Source organism: Ursus maritimus, unplaced genomic scaffold (assembly GCF_017311325.1).
Source record: "Ursus maritimus isolate PB19 unplaced genomic scaffold, ASM1731132v1 scaffold_3, whole genome shotgun sequence".
NCBI lineage: Eukaryota > Metazoa > Chordata > Mammalia > Carnivora > Ursidae > Ursus > Ursus maritimus.
Window position 1 is genome coordinate 25,206,758 of NW_024425563.1, and position 26,616 is coordinate 25,233,373.

Sequence of the window (26,616 nt, forward strand, 5' to 3'; positions counted from 1 at the left end):
TAGTACTGTATGATTCAAAAGCAGACAAAACTTCTCTCTCAAGTTATTCTAACTAATGTGGATAGTGATTACTTTGGGTAAAATAATGCCTGCAAGGGTACACAGAAGGACTTTATGAGCTGCTATTTTTAATGTGAATGCTGATTACACAGGGATATCCACTTTTGTGAAAATTAACTGAGTGTACATATATGAAGATAGATATGCCACTTATCTGTATGTATGTTATACTTATGATTTGTCAGATGGTAGAAGTCCTCATTTGTTTCACACGCAAGATTCAATAGGTAAGATTATCCCAGCTTTGTAAAAGTATATTTTAATAATTAAATCCAACAAACAACCTTTACAAATATAGAAAATTCAGGGCATAGAACAGAATTTTTTAAAAATCTGCTTAGCATCATTGGTACAACTCCCTGGCGTCTGGATCCTGAACCTTTGGGGTTATTATTTTATGTGGTCGATTCTGCACTAGTATATCCATTTCTTCAAACCTTTCTCACTAAAACTGATCCCTGTTTATTCACTTTTTCAACAGTAGGTAGAGACTCTGTATAATTCTGTCATGGACCACATTACAGAATTCCTGTGCTTTAATTCTCTTTACCCTGTGCACAATACATCTCTGAGGAATCAGGGAATAGGCATTCCTGTGATCAGTGGCAGACTTCTCCCCAAGTGGGTGCTGGGATAGGTGGTCAAAGACAAAATGTAAATCCCTATTGGTGAGGAAAAAAACACTTCTTGTTTGGAAGTGAGGATGAAAACATAGCTCTATTTTGTCTGTTGTGTAGCTAAGCAATAATGCCTTTTTATAATTTAATGACTTAGTTTACAAAATTAAGCCAGTTACTTTGACACTCTTTTAGTTATTACTTTTTTAGCACTACCATGGACTTATCCTCTAGGCAAGGTAAATGCAGAATTTGTTGGGCCCAAAGTTTATATAATCTGGAGGCACTCTCTAAAAATATATATCACAAAATTATGAATGCAAAATTAGGTATGCAAGTGAAGTTGTATTCAGAACAATAACATTTTACTTGGTTGATTCAAGTAAGGGCCCAATAAATGAAGAGAGCTCGACCTTGTGCCCCCATAATTTATTATTAATGCTACCTCTGGCACAGCTGTTTACTCTGGCTCTATTTTAGAAAATTCCATAGTTGAGTGCTGTGATATGTATCACTACAGTCTGTACTTAAGCCTGTTTTCATCCTTCTAAAGTTCTAACGGCAGGTTTTCTTATTTGAAAACACAGCCGCGATCATCTCTCCTATCTTGAATCTGTGCTTCCTTTCCTCACTTTCCCTTTTCTGAGGTCTACTTGTTTGCTTTTTCCTTTAAAAGACTGTCCTTCTGTTACCTGCATGCCCATTCTTCTCGCATCTACAGGACTCTGCAGGTGCTGGTGGCTTTCTCTAAAAGACCTGTCCTTGTCGGAGAAAGGAATTCTTTCACAATCTTCAAGGTAGAGTTTCACCACAATCCCCTTGCGCCTCAGAGTGCCCTTTCCTCAATGCCTCCACTGAAGCATTCACCTCATTGTGTCTTGACTGTGTTTACTAATCTTCCTCATAAACCGGATTCCTCAAGATCCTCAAGAACAAGGATTTTGCCTTTTTATTTTATATCTCACACTGCAGCACAATAATAGATCCATACTACATAGTCAGGCATGTCTGCTGACTGCCTAAATCTTACATTATAAATCTTATTTCTTGGTGAAAAACTACCATGACAAAATATGACCCGCAATCATGTGAGTTTTTGTTTTACTGTCCCTGTGAGCAACATATGTACATATGCATGTGTGTGCGCACGTGTTTTATATTATTGTGACCTTGTGGGAAACATTCTGTGAAAAGTGGAATACTGAATATCTGTTTTCTAAAAATATGCTGAAATAATATATGACATTCTTGAATGGAAGAACGTTTGGAAATCACCTGCCCTGATCTGTCGTCTCACTTCCAAATAATGTGTGTTTCAGTATTTATTCAAGAAAAAAAATATATTGGTTGCCTAAGCAGCTGCAGATCACCTTGAACAGAAACATTCCAACTGTTTCGGAGAAAAAAATATGGCACCATTTATGCTTAAGAAACAAAAGGGAAACCATCCTGAATTAATATATAATGAAGGAAATGGTAATTATCTGATTCAAAGGTTTCCTGAATCTCACAGTTCTAATGTCTTTTGGAACTGCTTCATGCTGAGAACAGTACATACAGAAAAGAATGTGAAATGAAGCCATGTTGAGGGCTCTGGGGTTTTACAAAAAGTTGCTGTCCCTTTTAAGAATGATTGAACCAAATGCTTTGTTCTCCAGCTTCAGTGGCTAGCTCAGGCTCAGTTGCTTTTGAGTATGCTGTATTATTAGAAACATTATGGAGAGAACCAAATGCATCAGTCATAACTCTATGCAGCACCTAAAATAGAGATGGGAAGCATCACTGAATATTTCTGAGCTGAATACTGTCATAAGAGGTAAACGAGGTTTCAATCCTCTAAGCAAATATAATCCTTCTTTAAAGACATATTAGCTTTTCTCACGGAAGCCAAACAGCCAGTCATTTCACTCAGTCTTTATTTTTAAATATCCTGCAATATAAGTCAGTTAGGTGGATTTCCTTACTTGACAGCAACAGATGACACAGTAGATGTCCTTGGGCGTATTCTATAAGCTCTTAAAATCATATTCTAGCTTAGTGACATAAAATCATTTTGGTTTTAATGTAAGAGCCAAAAAAAAAAGGGGGGGGGCGGATACCTACCTGAGTAGTTCATTAAATATATCTGGTCTAGACGCTAATCTTTCCTATTACTGGTCTAAGGACTTAGGAAGTACTTTGGGTCAAAATCCTTCAAGCTATGTTTAATTGTAGAAGAAAATATACTTAACTACTTTTTGCTTAAGTAAGTGTCTCTTAATTTGTTTTCCACTGATAATGCCTAAGTAATCCTAAAGCTAAAACAAAACAAAACAAAACAAAAACCAGATATAAACTGGATGCTTGTTCTAAGGGAACTGAGAGGATTATCAGTAAAATATTTTTGTATCAAGTACATCCTAAACCAAGCCAAATTCGAATTGTAACTACTCCTCAAATAATAGCTTCAGTCCTATCTTTTCTTGAAACATTTCCTGATGACCCAGTCCTCATTAAACAACCATTTTTGTGCATTAGCATATCTGTTATGGCTTTTACATCTTAATCTTATGCAGTTTAAATGATAATTCAACGACTCCTCATTATGACTGAGAAACTTTTTCTAAAATCAGTTTTATACTGAATTTTCTCTAGGAGCTCCTCTGCTCCCCAGCATTTAGCAAAATGTAGGAAGTAGATCTATAATTTACAGCCATGATTGAATCTCTGTTCTCTTTACATGAAAAAAAAAATGTTTAATTTGAGCCATCAACCAAATTTCCTACTGCACAAGAATCACTACGTGAATGGGAAACTTTCAGTTCACCAACTTCCAAAAAGCTTTTTAGAAAACCTGAAGCTTCATTCTAGCTATCATTTCAGAATTTTCAGTGATACGAATTACCACATCACCTTGACCAAGAATTTTCAGCTTACACTTTGAAATATTCAGTATCATTTTATTACCACCATGAATGGAATCTTTCTCATAAACATACTTACCTTTTCATGGTCATCTTAAAAATATATTCACTACCATCTGTTAGGAAATCCCAGTTCAAAATATTTAGAAATCATGTCCTGGCAAATTAAATTATTATCTACATGTGATGGAATCCTCGTTTAGAGAAAATTATTCAGCAGAGTTAATTCTGAGCTTCAATAGCTGTGCTTCAGTGATCGAGATCTATGGTAAAAATGGACCCAACCATTACAGCCATGACTTAGAAACTTGGGGAAAGCTGACACTGATGCAAAGTGTAACTTCTTTTTCAATACTTAAGGAAGTACAAAACACTATCTTAAGTCCTAAGGGAGTCCTAGATGTGCACCATGCATGACACATTCTTAAAACCAGCATATTGAGACTAATATGAGTGATAAAAGTTATAAGAGAAACTGCAAAAACCTAATGATTCTCAGCCTATTGTTAATGCCAGCGATCAAGCAGTTTGCACTGTAATAGCTGTATTTTTTGTGATGTCTCCACCAAGAATTTAAAGACACACTCCTAATTTGTACCTGGCTTGTAGTCCTGTGTTATTCTGAAGTAGCTTAAAGGAGCTCCTTAAGCTATTTGGACTTCAGCTGAATAAATATTAAAATGAGGCAGTCTCCCAGTGTTTACTTAATTCTAATATTATCTACTTCTAACCTTCACATAGAACTCAACATTAAGTGTATGCCCAGAGTACATGTTCCTGCAATAAGAATCCACTATCTGATGTTAATCCACATTAACACACTAGTGCCCATAAAACAGCCATACTCCGATATGCTGAACCAAGTTTCTAGATATTCATTACTTTGTTATTAGATAGTATTATTGCTTTTCATTTAGGAGAACTGAGTGAATAAAGCAAATGAAGCTAAACAAGTATTCTAATAATGCAGAAGCTGCTTCTCTAAAGTGATTAAAATGTGAACTCAGAAAACACATGTGATATGATTGTTTTTTCTTGTTTCTAAGAATATTTTTAAAGATTACTGAAGGCTAGTTGAGACTATTCCCAGCCTAAGTTAGTATCAAGTTACAAAAAGAACTTAGGACAAAAATCATTCATTTTATTTACAGAATGGCTTTCATAATTTGTTCTAAGTGTATATTTTCCCTAAATGATTCAACCATTTGTGTACTCAACCATTTGTGTACCTAGAATAAATGAATATTATTTAACTGGGAGCATTCTATTTTCACGTAAGCTACAGCAGATTTCTAATAGACTTAAGGAAAATTTGATAATTCTTTCGTTGTCTAATAAACCTATCTGCAGATGTTATTATGTCTCCACAAAAACTTTCTAAATACTTACATATTCTTTCTGGGCAGATATTGTGAAGAGAATTATCACTTATTTTGGAAAGATTCTAATTTGGTTAAGGAGTGTCATACCTTTTGACTGTTGTTTCTTTCTTTCTTTTTCTAGATTTGGCAAATGTATTTTCTCCAGAAGAAAAATATTTTCCAATATTTCAATCTACTGCAAATGAAATTTTAGGAAGAGCCTACAAAATTGTACTAAAAAGCTTATCATTAACTTCTTTCTATAAAATTTCACTAGTGGGAGGAAAAAGGCCTCCAATTAAAATATTTCATGCATATGCTGAAGAATTATGCTGATTTTTAAGATATTATGAAATTCAGTATATTTTTATTTTAATTTCATCATATTTTGTTGGTTTTTCTGACCTTGTCTACCTCTGCAAGTCTCTTCAGTAATTATTTTCAATTTACCCATTGGGAATGGGATCTGTTTCCTGCCAGGAACCTAACTAATGTACTCTTTATCTCTTAAGAAAAGGAACTAGGTCAAAATGGAATTCTGATTCATAGGGAGGAAATTCATACTAATTACACAGGACAGTTATATTACTCAGAAGTCTTTCAGTTAAAATGTCATAAAACAACTTAGAATGACTTTTAAAACCACAATATGACAAAAACAAAATAAACAATGAAATATATCAGCTCTCTTATCTATCACATGGTGTCACTGTGTTTCTTACTCACCCTTTCACTTCTGTTTTCAGTTGTTTGGCTTCATTGTCTGGTGAGAGCTCTCTCCATGATGGGAAATAATTCTTCAGCCACTCAGGCTTACATGATCCATACAGCTCACCGTCTGAAAAGGAAAGAGACGGTTTACCTCTTCATCTCTCATATCAATCTCCTTAAAGGTTCCCTAATTTCAGCCTGCTAGAGCTGCATGCATACTCCTGCACCAGAACTTTGGTCCAGGAGAACAGCGTACTCTAATTGACTGGTGTTGGTCAAGTATTTGAGTGCTGGTTCAGGAAGGGCAGTCCCCAAAGAAAAGAGGTGGAGAAGACAAAAAAAGTAGCAGATACCTAAAATAATTTTGCAAATATAAACATATTGTTATTGATATTCATTCATTCCTTTGGTACATGTACCATATGAAACAACAGCTGTATACCAGCAATAAAACAAGGGTCCTGTCTGAGTATATGGGGAAAATACTTGGTATAGATGAAGACAGAAATAACAGAGTGTGAGTTTAATATTGGAATTTTCAAGAACTTATGCTTCAAGGCTAAATTGGGAATTATGGAATTGTTTTATAGGGTAGCTTGATCTACCTCTTTTTATTTCTTCCCTGTATCTCATGCTTGAAATGGACATAATCATACATAAATTTGTGAAACACTGCCATGGTTTCTGAGAACCTTTCTTCCATTAGGTTGAAGATACAGAGTTTAAATTAAAATATAAACAAAGAAACAAACAAATAAAATGTGTAGTGGTAGAAGTGCTGCTGGTGGTGGTACAAGGGAATGAATAACATGAAATCAAATCATCAGTTGATTTCAAATGAAAGTAAAGTATTCAAGCCTGCCTCTGGCTATTTATACAAAGACACAGAATAGAGTTGACACTGCAAAAACGATACTTGCTTTTTCCAATCTGTAATGCCTGTACAATTCATTTATTAGAGTTCGTTTTCCATCACTGAATAAAGAACAATTTATGTTTAAGTTGCTAAGGTTAGAAACTGGAGAAAGGCAATTATATTTCTGATTTGTAAATAATATGCCAGCAAAATTAAGGACGTTTCCATAGCTTAGTCCGTTAAGGTAGCTACATAAAATATCTTCAGAGTGCTATGTATTATATAATGTAATACATATACATCATATATGTAGTGCACAGTGGTATCGTACACTATGCTCTTTTATTTGTACATATCATACCATATATATTCTCACTGCTCAGTTTTCAACTGAGTAAAAAAATCACAAGGGTTTGCTTGGACATTTTTTTCCTTGTTTTTACTTTTATTTGCATTTATTGTATGCAGAATTTACTCTCTGGCCATAAGTTTTTGTTTCTCCAGTTTCTTCTGGGATATTTCTCTTCTGTGCAACTTCCTCTTCTGGCTTAGGAACAATCTTCTCTTTTTCAGTACAGATCATCTCAATGTGGCAAGGAGAGCTCATGTATGGGTTAATCTATGAGTCTACTCTAAGTTCCATGCTGCATGGTGGGGGCTCTGTTTACCTGGATGTGCTCAATGACCAGAGAATTTACATCTAAAGCTTTGATTTCAGCATTACTCTCTGCATTTCTAAGCATGTGCAGTAAAAATTTAGCACTCTTTTTGGGCCATCAAGCCTGTGTGCAGCCCCACTCTCTGGCCTGGGCACACCTACCAATTCCACCATTGTAGGACAGAATGGCACACACCGCTTCTGTAAAGTAAAATTCTTCAGATACTAGTGGCTTTTTAGATAGGCACATACCCTTTATGGCCTGGGCAGTTTCAGGCGTGTTCTTAAGGTGAACCCAAAGATTTGAACCTCTTTTTTTTTTTTTTTAAGATTTTATTTATTTATTTGATAGAGAGAGAGAGACAGCCAGAGAGAAAGGGAACACAAGCAGGGGGAGTGGGAGAGGAAGAAGCAGGCTCACGGTGGAGGAGCCTGATGCAGGGTTCGATCCCATAATGCCGGGATCACGCCTTGAGCCGAAGGCAGATGCTTAACGACTGAGCCACCCAGGTGCCCCAAAGATTTGAACCTCTTGATTTGTAAGATTTCGTAGGGTTTCCTGGATCAAGTAGATGGTGAACCATTTTCAGAGATCACCTCAGGCCACTTAGGGAAGAGCTGCTTGAATGTTTGATTACTGAGAAAATATAGAGAGAAAACCTGTTGAACTGAAGTCATATTTTCCAATCTGAATAAAGAAGGACCTATTTGTTTTATCTGTTTAGAAAGTATTGGAAATTATTTTGGATATTGATCTAAGTGTTATGTAAAGTGGATCTTTTTGTGGTCACCACCTATCACTAATTAGACAAATTCACAACACACAGTATGAACTAAAGAATGGATTTTACCAGAGGAAATGTAAAAGGCAGTTACTAAATAAGAGAAGGTACATTTCCCCCAGTGTTCTCATTAATCCCATGTAAAAGCATACAAGATCAAGGAACTATTTGGATATGGTAGTGGTATATTTCACTTTTAATAGTAGAAGGAGTATCCTATGACCTTTACCTTCTTAGAAGATAACTTTTCCAGCAGGGGAATGATGAGATTACTGGGGCTCCAAGCAGTCTCAATTGTAATTCCAGCTGTTTAGAGTTGTGGCCCGGGAAAGACACCTACCCATTATCTGGACTACTATGGGACTCATGGGAAGTTGGGTTCAGGAACAGTGCCTCCAGCCAGGGGAAGGAAGGCACCAGACCTTAAAGAAGCAGAGTTTGGGTGCATCTGCTTCTATTGAGAAGTGGGTCCCAGGTTACAGGTGCCTCATTGCTCAGGTAACAGAGTACTCTCCCGGGGTCATTCCCAGACAGTCCTGCTTGTCAAACTACTTAAAATGTGAAGCGTTTGTGATGCTTTGATAAAGTTTGGAAGTAAAACTCACACACTGGCTTCTAAATTGATTAGCATGATATTTTCAAAGCTCAGTGAAATTTGATATAAAATTCGTATTTAAAATATTCAGGAAAGACAGCAGTTGTGGTGTCCTTGTTTTTAATTTTCCCAAATGCTCTATAAAATCTGATAGGATAGGAGGACCAAGTTTCCTAAACCTGAAGTAAGAATATTGCTGGGGAAGCTGTAGATTCCTAAGGCATAGAGTCTTGTGGAAAGATATGAATGAGAAATGAGATGGAAAACTTTGAAATTTTACATTTCCCTGACACTTATTTGCTGATGGAAGCAACCCCTTCTCTTAAAAAAAAAAAATATATACACATACATATATATGTATATATATATGTATATGTACATGTGTATGTATGTATGTATATGTATATGTGTATGTACATACACATACATATGTATATATATATTTTTTTTTTTTTGAGAAAGAGAGAGAGAGAGCGCACGTGCATATGAGTGGGGGGAGGTGCACAGGGGGGAGAGGGAGAGAGAATCTAAAGCAGACTCCATGCCCAGCATGGAGCCTGACCCAGGGTTTGATCCCACAATCCTGAGATCGTGACCTGAACTAAAACCAAGAGTCAGATGCTTAACCAACTGAGCCACCAAGGTGCCCCTGCCTAAAAAATATTTTCAATAATTGCACTTTTGATGATTTTGTACAACCTCACATGAACATCTTGATTCTCCTGTGAACCAATTCCTACCACTTCTTGTTGCCTCTACACCAGTGTTTCTGAACCTGGGTGATTTTTGTCCCCTGGTTGGACATCTGGCAATGTCTAGAGACATTTTTCTTTGTCACAACTGGGAAGGAAGGTGCTACGGGCATCTAATGAATAGAGGCCTCAGATGCTTCTAAACATTGTACCATGTACAGGACAATCCCTGACAAGAATGAATTATCTGGCCAAAAATCTCAGAGTGCTGAAGTTGAAAAATGCTGCTCAACCACAGTAAGAGTTCCTGTATTAGTTTTCTTTTCTTTCTTTCTTTTCTTTCTTTCTCTTTCTTTCTTTCTTTCTTTCTTTCTTTCTTTCTTTCTTTCTTTTAATTATTTATTTGAGAGAGAGAGACAGAGAGAGTGACAGAGAGCACAGGTGGGGAGGAAAGGGAGAAGCCGGCTCTCCACTGAGCAGGGAGCCTGATGTGGAGCTCAATCCCAGGACCGCGCAACCATGACCCAAACTGAAGGCAGACGCTTAACCGACTAACACCCAGGTGCCCCGAGTTCCTGTATTAGTCTTCTATACTGGGAAACAAATTACCACTAACAGAAGCTGAAAACAATAAAGCATTTTATCTGTTTATTATATCACAGTTTCTAAAGTTTAAAAGTCTGCATATGGATTAGCTGTATTCTTGGTTTTCTGCTCAGTGTTTCACAAGACTGTAATCATGGTGCTGGCTCAACCGCATTCTCATATGGATGCTGAACTGGGGAAGGATCTGCTTCCAAGCTCCTCAGGTTGCTGGTAGAATTAATTTCATAATGGCTGTGGAATCCATGGCAAAAAATGGAGGAAGGGAGGAAGGGAGAGGGAGAGAGGGGAAGAGACAGGGAGAAAGAGAGAGAGAGAGAGAGAGAGAGAACAAATACCTCTTCTTCTTTGAGTCCTAGCTTTAAGGAAGCCCTGTGGGTGCTTATAAAGGGCTCATTCATTTAAGACAGGGTAACTTGAAGTCAATCAATGATTAGGGACCTTAACTGGACCTGTAAAATCCCTTCTCCTTTGCCATAAAGCATGACAGTGGTATCTCATCATCTTTGCCATATTCAATTGCTTAGAGGCAAGTTACAGATTCCACCACCATTCAAGGTGAGGAAATTATACATTGGCACTGGAGGTCACCTATGGCTGTGGTCAACACAGTTCCTATCATAACCAGGAATGAAAAAGAGCCCAGCTTCAAGAGGAGATAGTCATTTTGAGCCCATCCTGTGGTTATTTCAGAATGAATAGGGGAAATATATTTTAACTGACAGGTTCCTTATATTGTTTACCTGGCTTGTGAAGTAAGAGTCATTATGGCAGGCAGGGACAAGTAAAAGCCCTTGGAAGTACCACCAACCCCTATCGAAATAGTAAATCAAAACAATATAGCTTCATTAGGGCAAATGTAGAGTAGAGAACTGCCATAAAATATCTGAAGGATGCAGGGATGGTGAATCCTGTCACATCCCCATTTATATCACCTGCTTGGCCTGTGCAAAGTGCAATGTGCTTGGGAAGTTGAGAGTAGGTTTTCATAAACTTAATGAAATGATAATGCCAACTGCAGCTGCCATACTGGATACAATATATTATTTCCCCAATATTTTATTGGGGAAAATACTCATAACCCTGGCACCTGGTATGTAGTGACAGACTTGCCAAATGCTGTTGGTTATATTCCTGTAAGAGGAAAATCAGAAGCGGTTTCCATTAATGTAGCAATGACAATAATACACCTTTATTGTGTTGGTCTTTCTTTCTGCTATAATATTATGTAGAGGACTTCTGGTCCTCTTGATATCCCTCATAGCGTCTTGTTGATCCATTACATTATTTCATGTTAGTTGGGTCCAGTAACAAGTATGTAGCAAGAATCCTACATTGCTCGCTGTTAGATATGTTTCCAAGAGTGTGGTAATTAAACCTCCCCAAATTTAAGACGTGTCTTATTGGTGGAGTTTCTAGGGATCCATGGTATAGAGCATTTAGAGATGTTGCCTATTAAAATAAGCACCTCTTGCTTCACTTCACACTACCCATCAAAAGAAGGAGTGCTCCGTGAGACCTCTTGAGTTTCAGAAGCAGAAAATTCTGCATTTGATTACTCTTCTCTGCCTATTTTTTAGATAACCCCTATGGAGGACAATTATGATTGAGACCTGGAGCCCAAATTTCTGCAGCAGGTCCAGATTGTAGTCAAGATACCCCCCTTGGATCCAAAAATACTGGAAGATCTAAGGCAAAGAATTATACTGTAGGAGCATCTAGAAAACTCCAAAGAAGAACTGGAACACAGACTCCCAGAGTTACTACTTGACTGGTCTTATGGCCAGTTAACACAGAAGAAAAACCAGAAGGAAAAAACCCTGGCATGGTTTGTGGGTAAACCTTCCTGATATTCTGTCTCAGGCTGAGGTCGATGGCTTTCACACTACCACCCCACTTAGCAGGGATCTTATATTTAAACACTGAAGGGAAAATTTCCCAGTTCGCACAATTTTGGTGGTAAATATGGTTGGTTATGTAATGTGAAAGAAGAGTTTGCTTCAGTATTCAACCTGTCAGTAGCAGAGGCAAATGCCGACCCGATACATCACCATTCTCTGGGGGAAAAAAACCTCCTTGACAATGGTAAGGTTGTTAGGTTTGACCCCTCCTCTCACAAAGACATGGCACTTTACTGTTATCAGAAAACATACACATTCTGGATATGGATTTGCCTGCTGTAGTGGTTCTTGTCAGTACTACTATTTTTTTTTCACTTATGAATGCTTTATACATAGCCATGGCATCTCTTATAATAGTGTCTTTGACCAGAGGACATGCTTTTTCATAAAAGAAAGTGAGAATAACTGCTGTGACCAATGCTCTGTATTTCAGGTTTTTTTAGTATAATACATTTGCTATCAACCCGAGATGATGTCATATTCTGATGGTAATTTGTGAATCGTCTGTGATTAAGACACAAATGTTTCACTACACAAAGGAGAGAGTAGCTACTGAAGGGCAAGGCGCATAGACGGTTGTAATTATCTTCCACTTGTCCCTCAGAACTACTTTCCCACCTTTTTCCCTTTTGCTCTCTGTCTTAGGAAAATGACGTGTATGGGCCATGTGAAAGGGCTCCCATGTCATGTGGGTTCAGTTCTGATTCAGTCAACAATGAGTTCTGCAAAGAGAGCAGAGGGAAGGGGAATGATCACTGAGCAATACTGGGATGTATCCCATCCTGATTTCTTCTCTTTTGCTCTCGTTAGTTTGGTTCTATCCTTTCACTGAAGGTCACAGCTTGGCCCTCTTTCAAGTTGGTCCTCTCTATATGATTCTGCTGGGTTTAAGTAACTGCTCCCTGCCTTCATCCATTTGGGCTTTGGGGTATTAGCAGCACCACTTTATTTTTCTAATTTCTATTAATCACTCTGTCTCCTCATTCATTTAAGTTTAAATGTGGTAACTGTCCACCATTACTAGTCCTGGGGTATTGCACTGTCCCTTGTGGTACACTTTGTGCCCAAAGTGTTGTAGATAGTCCCTTGTTAATTATCATTGCAGTATCCTAATTTGAGCCTGATATCTATTTTCTATGGTGGTGCTGACTTTTACAATGGCAGAGGCCAGATTATAATTGAAAGAGGGAAGAAGACAGTATCTTAGAGCTCATTCTGATATTGCTCTTCAAGGAGCTGGAATATAGGAAACTAGTGAGATATACCTCTTAATTTTGGAGAAAGAGAATCAATAACACACACACACACTCAATTAATATTTCTTGTGGATCTGAATAGACAAACCAAACAAAGAAATCTGGCAATTTCGAGAGAAAAATAGAGAAAATCAATATGATACATTTAAAGCACTACTGAGAGGACTTTAAGGTGATACAATATTAAGTAGGAAGAAAAACAGATATTACCAGAATAGGAAAGACAACTTTAAAGGATTATAAACAAGGAGATGGCAGGAGAAGAAGAGAAAAGAAGAATCAGGACAGAAAACAAAAGAAAAACAAACATAAAAATCTATCAGAAAGATATACTACTTATATCCTGTCATATTCAAGTTTCCAGATAAAGATATTCTCTTGAAAGATTTATGCCATAATGACGTCCTTCCTTGGACTCCAGGGATATAGGCTTAAGGCACATTTTAAGAAGTTTAATTTCACTAATCTACTAATGGAGATACTTCCTTTGGAATAAATTTAGGGACAAAAATATCCCTATCACACACAGAGACTTCTAAGCCATTTCTCCTCTGAAAGAGGCAGGGACTATAGCTACCATGAGTTAGAATTTAAGATGTCTGCTCACAAAAAATACTGGAGGCTCAAAGAAGAAATAGAAATCAGAAGATTTTGAAAAGTATTGTTTTCAAATAAAATGCTGTAATTTGAACTGCCTCAAGAATGAATAAATAAGCTCCACAAGATACTAAAAATCTTAAATGACACTGAAATATGGACCACAGGTACAGGCGGATTTCTACCCAATCCCCAAACCACCAAATATGGTAAAACACAGTTAGAAAATTAATTTTTTTAAGACTTTCCCCAATTAAGTTTGTGTGCACAGATCACAGACTACAGATTAGATAACTATATATTCTGGTTTACCTAGGACAGTTCTGGTTTATCTTTGTCTTTCCAGAATCCTGCCTATTTTAGCATTTGTTCCCTCCAGCTCATTCTTTCTCAAATGTGGCTCAATTTGGGAGATAACTTATATGGGCATTCTAACTATAAAAAACTAGCACAGAATAACTGACATTCAGGCAAGACCAAATGTTTTCTCTTTTGTACTTATGCTTCTTTCTGTGAACATCACTGAGCTACTCTTAGGATCTTTGGCAATGCTAAAGATTAGGTACAGAACTATAAACTTATTTGGCATGATAGCAATAGGAACTAGAGATTTTACTGTTTCTTGAAATGTCACAAGTATAGGGACCATGCTTAAGCTCCAATAGGCATATGACTTCTTGTTTTAGGGTTAGATTTTGCCTCTTCTATTTTATGGGGGGAAAAAAACCTTATAGTTTCTGCTCCTATGAGGGCTTCAAATAGCATTAATTCCCTCTCCCTCCTGTCTGTCCATCTATACGTGTATGTATGCATGTATGTATCAATCTTTCATCTACTTTCTTTATATCCTCATCAACAGCCTTTATTTTGGGGATCATATATGAAGAGTTTTTTCTTTGTACAGGTGTGGCTCTACTTATGGAAAGCCCATGTGAAGTCACCTTGACTACTCTGGTCATAGCACTGTAGAGCAATGTATTCGGTAGCACTGGCTTAGCTCCTGGGAGAGTAGCAAGAGAGCAGTGATGGCAAATTTAAAACAGAAAAAATGCCATTTTTTAAATGTGGACACATTCTAGTTGAACATAACTATAACTTCAGAAAGGCATTTTTTTGTTGTTGTTTTAAATTCACAGTAATTGAACTTCTTGTATGTTGACTTTGCTCTCCATGGGTTAAGCCAGCATGGCCATTTTGAAAGATTTGCTCCTCTGTGACCTGAAGAGCAATAGACATTTCAAACAATGGGCTCAGAGGCAAGGCATTCTGTGTATGGAAAAATGACTATAACATCCTGAAAGGATTTCCAGTGCAGGGCCTTTGGAGAATTGTTCTAGCCTCGTACATGCGTCTCTGCAAAAGATTCAGATTTGAACACAGAGAAACAAAGAAAAACTGAAAGAAATCCCGTTGTTAAGGGACTAATTTAAACTATCACCTGAGAATTTCTAGTGCTATTTTTCATTTTTGTTTTGCTGGTTTTGTTTTATTTTACTTTACTTCTCCCTCCTATACTTGTTTTAACACTGAAGAATTGAATTAAACCAGTTCATCAAATATATTAATTTTGGAGAGAGCCTTGGGCAAATGGTGAAGGGACTCTTGCCTTTGAGGAACATCTTGAGCTCCTTATTTGAGTTATAGCTTTCCCTTCTCCATTTGCCCACCTCCCAATTCCTTTCTATCTTTTAGCTAATTATTTCCTAATTGCCAAATCTAATGGATCTTCCTAGTGTTATTTTCCCTCCCTGTGGCACTGAATGGAGAGCAGCCTTCCTCCCTTGATTTCCACCACAGAAGTCTGCCATGTCTCACTTTTTGTTGATCTCCTTATCTCCATGATGGGATTATCTTCTGCTCGCTGCCCATTAAGCAATTTTTCCCCATGCTATCCTTCTTTCTCTTCCCAGCTATACTGCACTGGGACAATGACATCTAGAAACTTGAATCTTTACTGAATTGTTTATTTTTTACATAGAGAAAACAAAAGGTGTGGGCAAAAAGGCTTCGTTTCCTGTCCCACCAGTTCCATATCACTTCCATCTACCATATATAATCAATTTGACTGGTTTTTGGTCCATTATTTATTTCTACAAAAATAAGAAAAAAACATATATATTATTTATTTTTACTTAAGCAAATGATGGCATACTCTATATATTCTTTTATATCATGGCTTCCTTATTCCATTAAAAATATATTCTGTACATGACTCCATAGCAATTCAGTATTTTTATAGCTCTATAGGATTCTGTCTTGTTGTTTCAATCCTCAGTTTTACCTGACCTAAAGTTAAAGGAGATAAAAACACCTTCAAATATGAAATGAAGACTATCTTTTCCTACCTAAGATATTAGCTGGGAATTTATAAGACTTTGCTTTTTCTTTTCCCCATGTAAATTTTCCAGTGTTATCAGTAGTTACAACATGCCGCCATCTTTGTAATCACCATTTTCACCAAAGCAACTAAGTATGAAAGCTCCTTGATCACCTAATATCTTGTTCTCCATCTATACTTCATCTTATACCACCACTGGTGATGATTTTGGTAATCATGACATTCCACATGCCATGACTTCTAGCATCCTATCCTTCAAATAAGGAGGATAACTTAAGTTTGTGTTGTTTTCTTTTACTAGACACACTATTAATCCAGGAACAATCAGTGTTAACTTACAGATTTAGGCAAAAGTTTTGTCACCCCCTAAAGCACACGAAGATGGGGAAAACATGGGCATCTCCCTTTGATATTTTAATGTATCTTTACAGTGAAAGTATGCAGGATCTGTGAATGTGTGTGTTTAGGCCTGTCCTTTCCTTTGTCTTTGTTTCTGTCCTCTATTTGGCCATTAAACTCAAGATTCCTGGGTATTCTACTTTGAGGAAAAATGGATTGCCGCAGGCCAATGATCTAGCTAAAACAACTAGAAAAAGCCAAATAAGTTTAAACCATCCCACATTTTAGAAAGCACTCAAGGGCTATGGAAAAAATGAGGAATAGAATAAATGAAATTTCAAAAGCAGAAAGGACTTTCTGAAGTAAAATGATAATGTTGATTACTGCCATCCATCTCTTTCCTTCCTGAGGACATGTGTTAATCCTTGGTATGGACTGATAGTCTGGCTTGGACTTGAGAGCCTATTCTGGGGTAGAGAAATTCCTAAAACTTTTTGTGAAAGAGAACAAGTGAAGTGAAAGGGACAGGAAACTGAGAATTAATATTTATTTGCGAGGTTCTAAGATTATGTAGAAGGGCACTGATTTATACCAAAATCTTCTAAAGGTAAAGTGAAATCTTCTAGAGTTTCATGGTGTTTAAAAAGCAGAGATCTATTGGAGAAGGGACTGGAGTCGGAGAACATGACCAGTTATCCAGTTAAGGTATAAGCCATATTTTGAAGCTACACAGTGTAGGAAGCTAAGACAGGTAGGCTGGAAAACCAAAGGGAAAAGCTGAATCACCCAAAGGACTGTGTAATCCGATGTCTTTAATGCAGCAACATCAGATATCTAACCAGACAATCAAAATCATAGGAAAACTATTTTCAGAGAAAAGGGGTGAAATCACAGATAAACTGTGACTTAACTAAATTGCAACCCACATCTGATCCAGCTTAATTTGCATAATTAAAGAAACCACCTACTCTGAAAGAAGGTAATATCTTACGGATTCTTATGGTTCTTTATTTATAAATGTCTAGCATCCAAAAACAACTAAAACAACAAAACAAAATAAAAACTAAATATGCAAAGAGGCAAGAAAATATGACTGATAAAGGGGACACATAAATAATCCACACCTAGGAGTATGCATACAAAGATTTTAAAATAAGTATGGGACACCTCGGTGGCTCAGTTGGCTAAGCAGCTGCCTTTGGCTCAGGTCATGATCCCAGTGTCCTGGGATTGAGCCCCGAATCGGGCTCTCTGCTCACTGGGGCATCTGCTTCTTTCTCTCCCTCTGCCCCTCTCCCTCATCGTGCTCTCTCTCTCACTCTCTGTCTCTCAAAATAAATAAATTAAATCTTTAAAAAGAAAGATTTTAAAATAAGTATAATGAATATGGTAAATAAAATACATGAAAAGATGGCTCAAATAAATGAAAAGATGAAGATACTGGATAGAGAATGGGAATCTGCAAAACAAGAATTGTACAGATATTCTAAAGCTATTTTATATTAAATTGGGAATACAGTGAATAGATTTAACAGAAAACTAGACATAAGTTAGATGAGATGAATAATGAATGGTGTAATAAACAGCAACTTAACCAAATAATTTTCCCCATTCAATCAGAAAGACCATTCTAAAATGCAACTTTTATTACTTCGCTCAAAAAAAGATCCATAGACTCTAAGTGCAGTTAGGATATACACTTAGTGTAAGTAGTCTTTAACATGGTTAATATAATCCTATAAGACCCAACCCTTTGTATCTTTCTGGAACACACTATTCATTCAGAATATATTACTTAAATAAAATATAAGTTTGTTAGTGGGACAGTGAGGAATCTCACCTAATAAAAATAGAAGATGTAAATATCAGTTTTATTTTGCTAAAATGATTAGTTGGGAGATATTATAGGTTCTTTTCCAAAGGCCTGGCCAACTGAGAGTGACATATTAGAAAATTGAGTCTAGCAGTACATTACAGAGTGGGTTTTAGCTGAGATCATGTAATTTTAAAGATAAACTAAGTATTACTTTAAAAAAAAGTACAGACTGGGAGTATCTGGGTGGCTCAGTCAGTTAAGCATCTGCCTTTTGGCATTTTGGCTCAGGTCATGATCTCAAGATTGTGAGATGGATTACCACATTGGGCTCTGCACTGAGTATGAAGCCTGCTTAAGATTCTCTTTCCCTCTCTCTCTGCCCCTCCCCTAGTTCTCACACTCTTTCTCTCAAAAGAAAAAAAAAATCTATCTATATATATATATGGGAATAGTACTTATTTCAATGAACTCAAGTTGAGGCATAATCTTTCTTCCTGAGGCTCTCTCTCTTATTGAATAATTAAAGACTTTCTGCAGCAGATCTTTTTCTCAATGCCATATTCACAAACCCTCTGTGACCATTACAGACTTTGGCAATAGAATGTTGATAATCCTTCACACAATTACAGTTGATATTTATCTTTCTTGGGAACAAAAGTTAAGTGTCAAAACCTCACTGAAGTTATTAAAAATTTTCTAAGCTTTAAACAGATTTCTGTATCAATTTTTGAGTCGGAATTACTGATTTTACTAGTTGAGTTCCTCACATCTATCGAAGACAAAAACCAGATTAAATATGTTAATTACAAAAGAGATAAATGTAAGTCATTTACAAATTCAGTTTATTAAAATGTAAAAGAAAAATTTCCAAAGATGTATTCTTCTGATATAAAGCTGAGCCCTATTTTTCTTTCAAACTGAAAAATTTTAATGAATTTACTTCCCTAATAAATTGCATTATATAAAAATATAAGAATTCTTCAACTATATTGAAAATTATTCTCAAGAACACATAAAAAAACTCACATTTGAAATAACACTAGAAATGCCATTGCACATATAAGTAATAATATAAGTAATGTAAGATAGATAGAAATATAGTAAAAACTTCCTTTATCAGAAAAATGGCATTGAATTTCTTTTGAAATATTTTAAAAATATATTTTTATCATTAATTTTACAACAAATAGACACAATGGTTATTAAACTTTGGATATTAAAAGTATTAAGGAGGGGGACCTGGGTGGCTCAGTTGGTTAAGCGTCCAGTCCAACTCTTGATTTTGGCTCAGGTCATGGTCTCAGGGTCATGAGATGGAGCCCAGAATCAGGTTCCATGCTCAGTGGGGAGTCTTCTGGAGATTCTCTCTCTCCCCCTTCCCCCACCCCTTCCCCTGCATGCACACACTTTCTCTCTCTCAAAATAAATACATATTTTTTTAAAAAGAGTATTAAGGAATACAGATTCTTACAATGCAAATAATGGGAAATTACACACTTTCCCCAAAATGAAATCCAGAGATACAGTAGGATTTTTTTCTGGTGGAGTTTTACTTAAGTTATATTTTGTTGTTCTGCCTGATTATATAAGTTGATTAGATCATAGTGCTAATCAAACTAATACATAATCTTAATTGAAGCCATTTGATTTCCTATTTCAGTGGTCACATAAAATCTAGCTTAAGGAGCTTGCCTGTACACTCTTTAGCCATGAGAAAGAAGTGGGTATATCAAAACAAAACAGATTTTACAAAAATATCTCAAAATACATGAATGCTGGGTTACTGGTGATAGCAGCACAATTCAAAGATCTTATATGCATGTGCCTCCTGAATACAGAACAATATTCTTCCACACCAATTCACTTCCAGGCTAACTCTAAAGATAGCTTTAAGTTGGAGTAAAAATTTTATATACTTAAGTTTTAAATATGTGTAAAATATACATTTATATGACTGTCTACTTAGGCAAGGCAGCAGTAAGACATATTTGCTTTTTAAAATGGTATTATATGATATGTGATTTCTATAGCTGCTGGAGTTTTATTATGTCTTACAATGCCTTGGTTAAAAGGCATTAAAGCCCAAGATGCAATTTTAAAACCATAATAAATATGCATTGTAATATAGAAGCTGAGTAATTAAACAGAATTCTAGCAACCTTACAATAATTTGTCAATATTATTGCTTTACATGGGATACATGCACTGCAGAGAATGTTTACAGAAAGTACATATGCAGTGCCTCTCAAGCACTCATTACACTTATTTTTACAATATCCCTGCAGGTTAAGCGCTATCAATTCCATTATTCATTTAGAAAAACTTAAGTGCCTTGTTCAGTTCAAATCATGGCTCAACCATACTATAAAACATCTTGCTGTACTGTGTATGGAGTAATAATACATTGGCTATGTCCCCATTGTGCAAGAAAATGCACATATAAAAGCTCACTAAAGCATAGTGTTTTCAAAGAGACTGTTACACTTATTCCTAACACTGGAATTAAGATTTATTTATTTATCTATTTATTTAGATGTTTATGTCATCGATCTCTAATTATATGTAGGTAGAGCAGCCTGCCATTCAGGCATGAGTCTTCATTTGGCTCCCAGCTTTCACAATAGAGAATTAACCCTGCCCACTGTTACCTTACTGTTAAACTGTATGGGATTCTCTGAACTAGTAACATAAAATCTCTGCTCTGTCGGTACTTGCCAGAGAAGCGAAATTGGAGTTACTTATTGTACCGACATTGTTGATGATAGTGTTCTATACATCACAATGTATAGTTCTTATGAGGATTCATGGAATGAGATTCAGTGAGGTCTTAGAAATGGGAAAAGACTTCCCTAACTTTGTCTTAACTTTGGGCATTGTGAATCATGTAGCTGAAGATCCTTCTCCCTTGACTGTGATTGCTAGAAGTTCAGAGGAAATTTGTGGCTCAATTCTAACAAGTGTGTAGGACATTATGACATGTGCTTCATCCCTGACTTCATTTTATTTCTCTTACCATTAATACACTTCACTGCTATTTTCACAGTTATTTATATTGTTGTGTTGTTGTGTTTTAAGCTGTCTAGATATGTCATAAACATAACTGTACTCAGATTCATGTCACAGAAAATTTGAGGCAGCTTTCTTAGAATACACTCAATATGGTAAAAAAAATCATAGCAAAAGATATTTTCATGAGGAATAAGTGTGAATTAAGCAAACACATAGATATGAGTCAAATAAAGTTTTTAAAATTGGGCTACACATTTGGTTCAGTACCTTTTAGTGGGCAAAAGGAAAAAGACATGATTAATTATAAAATTTACATTGTCAACAAAGGAAGTTTTTTTTTTTTTAAAGGAGAATGGTGGTTCCAGAAATGCCATTTTTTCTAAAACTTAAGTTTAAAAGAAAGGCGTTGTAATAATATTCAACTCTGGAGAGTAATTACTAGCAATGATTTACACTAAATAATCAAAATAATTCTCACATGCTAATAAAATGTAAAATAAACATACTAAGAAAGAAATTGGGAATATCTTATTTTATAATTACTAGGTAAAGTGTAGATAAATACTTTGCTCTAATGGTCAAATTGCCTCATATTCAATGAATATAAAACATAAGTTTTTTTCAACGTGCTTACAAGCCTCATGGGTATACCTTAAGAAAGACCTTACTTTATGAAGAGTTTTGACAACACTATGTGGCCTCAAATAATAACATGGTCCTGGAAAAGTCAGGCTACTTACTCTTCATCTTCAATACCTTCTCACTCCTCATTCCAAGCTTGACAATGAATGTATTAAAGATGCATGTGCATATGGGAATATAGTATGATTTAGGTGGCATTTAAAATATGTGGGGAAGTGTGGACTAATTAAAAAATAACTTGGAAAAAAAGTTAATTTCTAAATTTTACCATCCACAAAAAATAAAAAAAATATAGAGTAGAATAAATTTATGATGTTGAAGCACCTAAATTCTTTTTTTTTTTAAAGATTTTATTTATTTGAGAGAGAGAGAGCAGGGGGTGGAGCAGAGGAAAGGGGAGAGGGAGATAATCTCTAGCAGACTCCCCGCTGGGGAGACACGGGGCTCCATCCCAAGACCCTAAGACTATCACCTGAGCCAAAACCAAGAGCAGGACGCTTAACAGATTAAGCCACCCAGGTGCCCCAAGGCATATAAATTCTTTAAAATATATCTACAAAAACTCGTTTGTTAGACATTATCAAATGATAATATTTACATAAAAGCTCATGATAAACAAAGTTCAAAGAAAAACAGCAGATTGGGAGAAAATATTTGCAACACATTTAAAACATCACCAATGTTCATAGCAGCAATGTCCACAATAGCTAAATCGTGGAAGGAGCTGAGATGCCCTTCAACAGATGACTGGATTAAGAAGTTGTGGTCCATATATACAATGGAATATTACTCAGCTATCAGAAAGAATGAGTTCTCAACATTTGCTACAACATGGACGGCACTGGAGGAGATAATGCTAAGTGAAATAAGTCAAGCACAGAAAGACAACTATCATATGATTTCTCTCATCTATGGAACATAAGAACTAGGATGATCAGTAGGGGAAGAAACGGATAAAGAAAGGGGGGGTAATCAGAAGGGGGAATGAAACATGAGAGACTATGGACTATGAGAAACAAACTGAGGGCCTCAGAGGGGAGGGGGGTGGGGGAATGGGATAGACTGGTGATGGGTAGTAAGGAGGGCACGTATTGCATGGTGCACTGGGTGTTATACACAACTAATGAATCATCGAGCCTTACATCGGAAACCGGGGATGTACTGTATGGTGACTAACATAATATAATAAAAAATCATTATAAAAAAAAAAGTCACTGTTTTAGTCCATTTGGGCTGCTATAACAAAATACTCGGTCTATGGACTGAGTGTCTTGCAAGTAATAGAAATTTATTTTCTCTGTTCTAAAGACTAAAAGCCCCAAATCAAGGCACCTCCAGACGTGCTATCTGCTGAGAACCTGCTTCCTGGTTCACTAATGTAGTCTGTCCTCGTGTAAAAGGGAACTCTAAGGGGTTTCTTCCATAGGGGCTCTAATCCTATTTATGAGGGCTTTATCTGAAAGACCTACCACTTCCCAAAGGCCCACTTCCTGGTATCACCACATTGGGGGTTAGCTTCCAATGAATTTTGGGGGAATACATCAGTTTATAAGCAGCCACCAAATCAAAGGTATCTTCTCTGATACCTTAACTAATAAAGCACATATTCACCCCCAGTCCATCGATCTTTCATTCTTTATCTTGCACTATGTTGTTTATAGCACTTACCTTTGCCTGGCATAATATTTCATATGAATTTGTTAGTAAGTTTATTGTCTATAGATAATCTCCCACTAAAATACAATGTCTGTGAAGGAAGAAAGGGTTTTCACTCTTCCAGAATATGGTCTTGGTCATACCAGTGAGCACGTTACATACTGTATATTATGTTTACCCCAATTTTTTTGTGCTTTTCTCCATACCCATCATTCCCCAAATTAGAGTTCCAGCTTAGATTTTGCCAAAACAGACACACTGATATTTGGAAAGGAGAAGGGAAGCAGAAGTCAGTATTGCTTATGCCACAGAAGTGAGCAGGACACAGGCTTTTGTGGGTAACCAAGGAGAACTCTTGCCACCAGGTTCAGAAAGTCCTGTTATATGTCACTTACTTGGTACTGTAGGCACCTGGTATCATTGGTAGCAACTTCTGATTATTTCTGCACTTCCTGTTTTAAAGAATACTATAGTGGCTTCCCTGACCCTCTTTCTGCCTATAGTTCCAACTTTTTCAGCTTCCAATTTCTTGTATGAAGTTATTTTTTGGTATAAAATACCTGGAAGTCACCACTTTACTGGCTGAATATGCTCTGCAGTTTTCATTTATTTGAAACAGGTAGATTTTCGTTGGCCACAGTGGTTTCTGATCATACTCCTGAAGAGACTGCACAACGGACCAGTCAAACACAGTCTCCCCTCTGGTAGGCAAAGAAGAACATGTTCTCATGCTTCCACTGGCCAAACAAATGCCAAAAAGTGCCTATTCTTACAGTCATTAAACACAACTAAGCCTCTGAAACCCATACAGAGCTCTGTAACCATCTTAAATTAAGGCTTAGTGATGTCACAGTGCTCAAACTTGAAAACTGTACTCACAGGCCAAATGCTATAATATGACCTTTTCTGTCCTCATCAGAATACTGGCAGAAATTCTTTTCAGGTTGGGTGTTAGAGGACACCCAGTTCAGCATATTTTTGGTATTTACTGGAAACAAATACCCACACACATGCACACATACACTTACATACACATATATATTTGGAATCTGTAATTGTATAACAAATATGCATTCAACTTTAACACAGTCAAAACAAATAGTTGTTTTCCACTGCTCTCAATCAGCTTCACCTCAAAATTCCTCAAGTTGCTAAAATGAAGCATCATCTATCCAGATGCTTAAGTTAAAAACCTTATAGTAATTTCTTTTCTTTTTTTTTTGAAATTAAAAAAAAAACATCATTCTGTATGTAGAAAAGACTAACAAATCTACAAAAAATTATTTAAACTTATACATTAATTTAGCAAAGTCTCAGGTACAAGATCAATGAAAAAAATAAATTACACTTCTATGTTAACAATAGACAAAAATGAAATTAAAAGTATATCACTTATAATTACATTAAATATGAGATTCATAGGGATAATTTAAACAAAATATGTGGTGTAGTATGTGGTATGAGCACTACTCAGAATATTTAAAGAATACCCAAATAAATGAACAGACATATACAATTTAAGGAATTGAGAGACTCTTTGCTCTTAAAAAGTCAACTGTCTACAAATTGATCTATAATTCTACCCCAGTCAAAATCCCAGTAGGCATTTTTTCGCAGAAATCAATAAGATAATCCCAAAATAATACAGAAATTCCATAGACTTAGAACAATTTTTTAAAAGATCAAAGTTGGATTTCAAGATTTACTATATATCTACAGTAATCAAGACATTGTGGAACGGGAGTTAAGATGGCGGAGAAGCAAGGGTCCCCTTTTTCAGCCGGTCCCGAGTCGAGCTGGATAGGTACCAGACCAGCCTGAACATCCACGGAATCAGCCTGAGACGCAGGAAGATACATCTGGATCTCTACAAATGAACATCTCCAGCACTGAGTATTGAGGTACGAAGCGGGGAGCCGTGAAGCCACACACAGATATTGGAAGATAAACGGAAGGCGGAGGGAGCCGCCGCGTTCGGGTGCCGGGAAGCTGTAGCCACCTGCACGGGGGAGTGGGTGGGCTTGCGGAAGGGCACCCGTGAGACAGCAGACTGAGACCGTGAGCCAGGAATGCGGGCGACCAGACTGAGGGCCGGAGCTTCGGAGCACGGGGGCGGCTGGCGGTGTTAGAAACACAAAGGACAGAGACGCGCCGGCCCTGGAAGTGAGGGCTGGGATGCCGGGTGTGGGGCGCACATCCCGGGACGCTGCAGGGTTGAGCAGCACCAACAGAAACAGAGTTAAAGTGGCCAGAAAATCAGTGGAGAATGGTCCGCAATCCCTCTGTTCTGTGACAATTCAGCCTCTGCTGCTCTGCTCCTCCGCTGGGAGCCTGCTTCTTCCTCTCCCACTCCCCTGCTTCTGTTCCCTCTCTCGCTGGTTGGCTGCCACATAAATAAATAAATAAAATCTTTAAAGAAGAAGCCCACATCCCTAAGATCCCTATAAAACAAGGGGCACGGCCTGGGACCCAGTCAATAATTTGGGCTCTGGAAACCCCGTAACCTCTCTTCATCAGAATGACAAGAAGGAGAAGCCCCCCCCAGCAAAGAAAAGACAGTGAGTCTGTGGCCTCTGCCACAGAAATAATGGATATGGATGTAACCAAATTATCAGAAATGGAATTCAGAGTAACGATGGTCAAAATGATGAGTAGAATTGAAAAAACTATTAACGAAAAGGTTACTGAGAATATAGAATCCCTAAGGACAGAAATGAGAGCGAATCTGACAGAAATTAAAAATTCTATGAGCCAAATGCAGGCAAAACTAGAGGCTCTGACGGCCAGGGTCACCGAAGCAGAGGAATGGGTTAGTGAATTGGAGGATGGGTTAATAGAGGAAAAAATGAAAATAGAAGATGGTCTTAAAAAAATCCATGCCCACGAATGTTGGCTACAGGAGATTACTGACTCAACGAAACGATCCAATGTTAGAATCATCGGCATCCCCGAGGGGGTGGAGAAAAACAGAGGTCTAGAAGAGATATTTGAACAAATTGTAGCTGAAAACTTCCCTAATCTAGCAAGGGAAACAAACATTCATGTCCAAGAGGCAGAGAGGACCCCTCCCAAGCTCAACCACGACAAACCTACACCACATCACGTCATAGTGCATTTCGAAAATATTAGATCCAAGGGTACAGTATTGAAAGCGGGCAGGGCAAAGAAATTTCTCACGTACCAAGGCAAAGGTATCAGAATTACGTCAGACCTATCTATACAGA

The 26,616-nt window shown here is 37.0% G+C and overlaps 1 pseudogene; it reads right to left on the reverse strand.

Moving 5' to 3' along the window:
• Positions 1 to 6,979: 6,979 nt before the first annotated feature.
• On the reverse strand, positions 6,980 to 24,122 carry LOC121105893 (annotated as a pseudogene).
• Between the last annotated feature and the right edge of the window lie 2,494 nt (positions 24,123 to 26,616).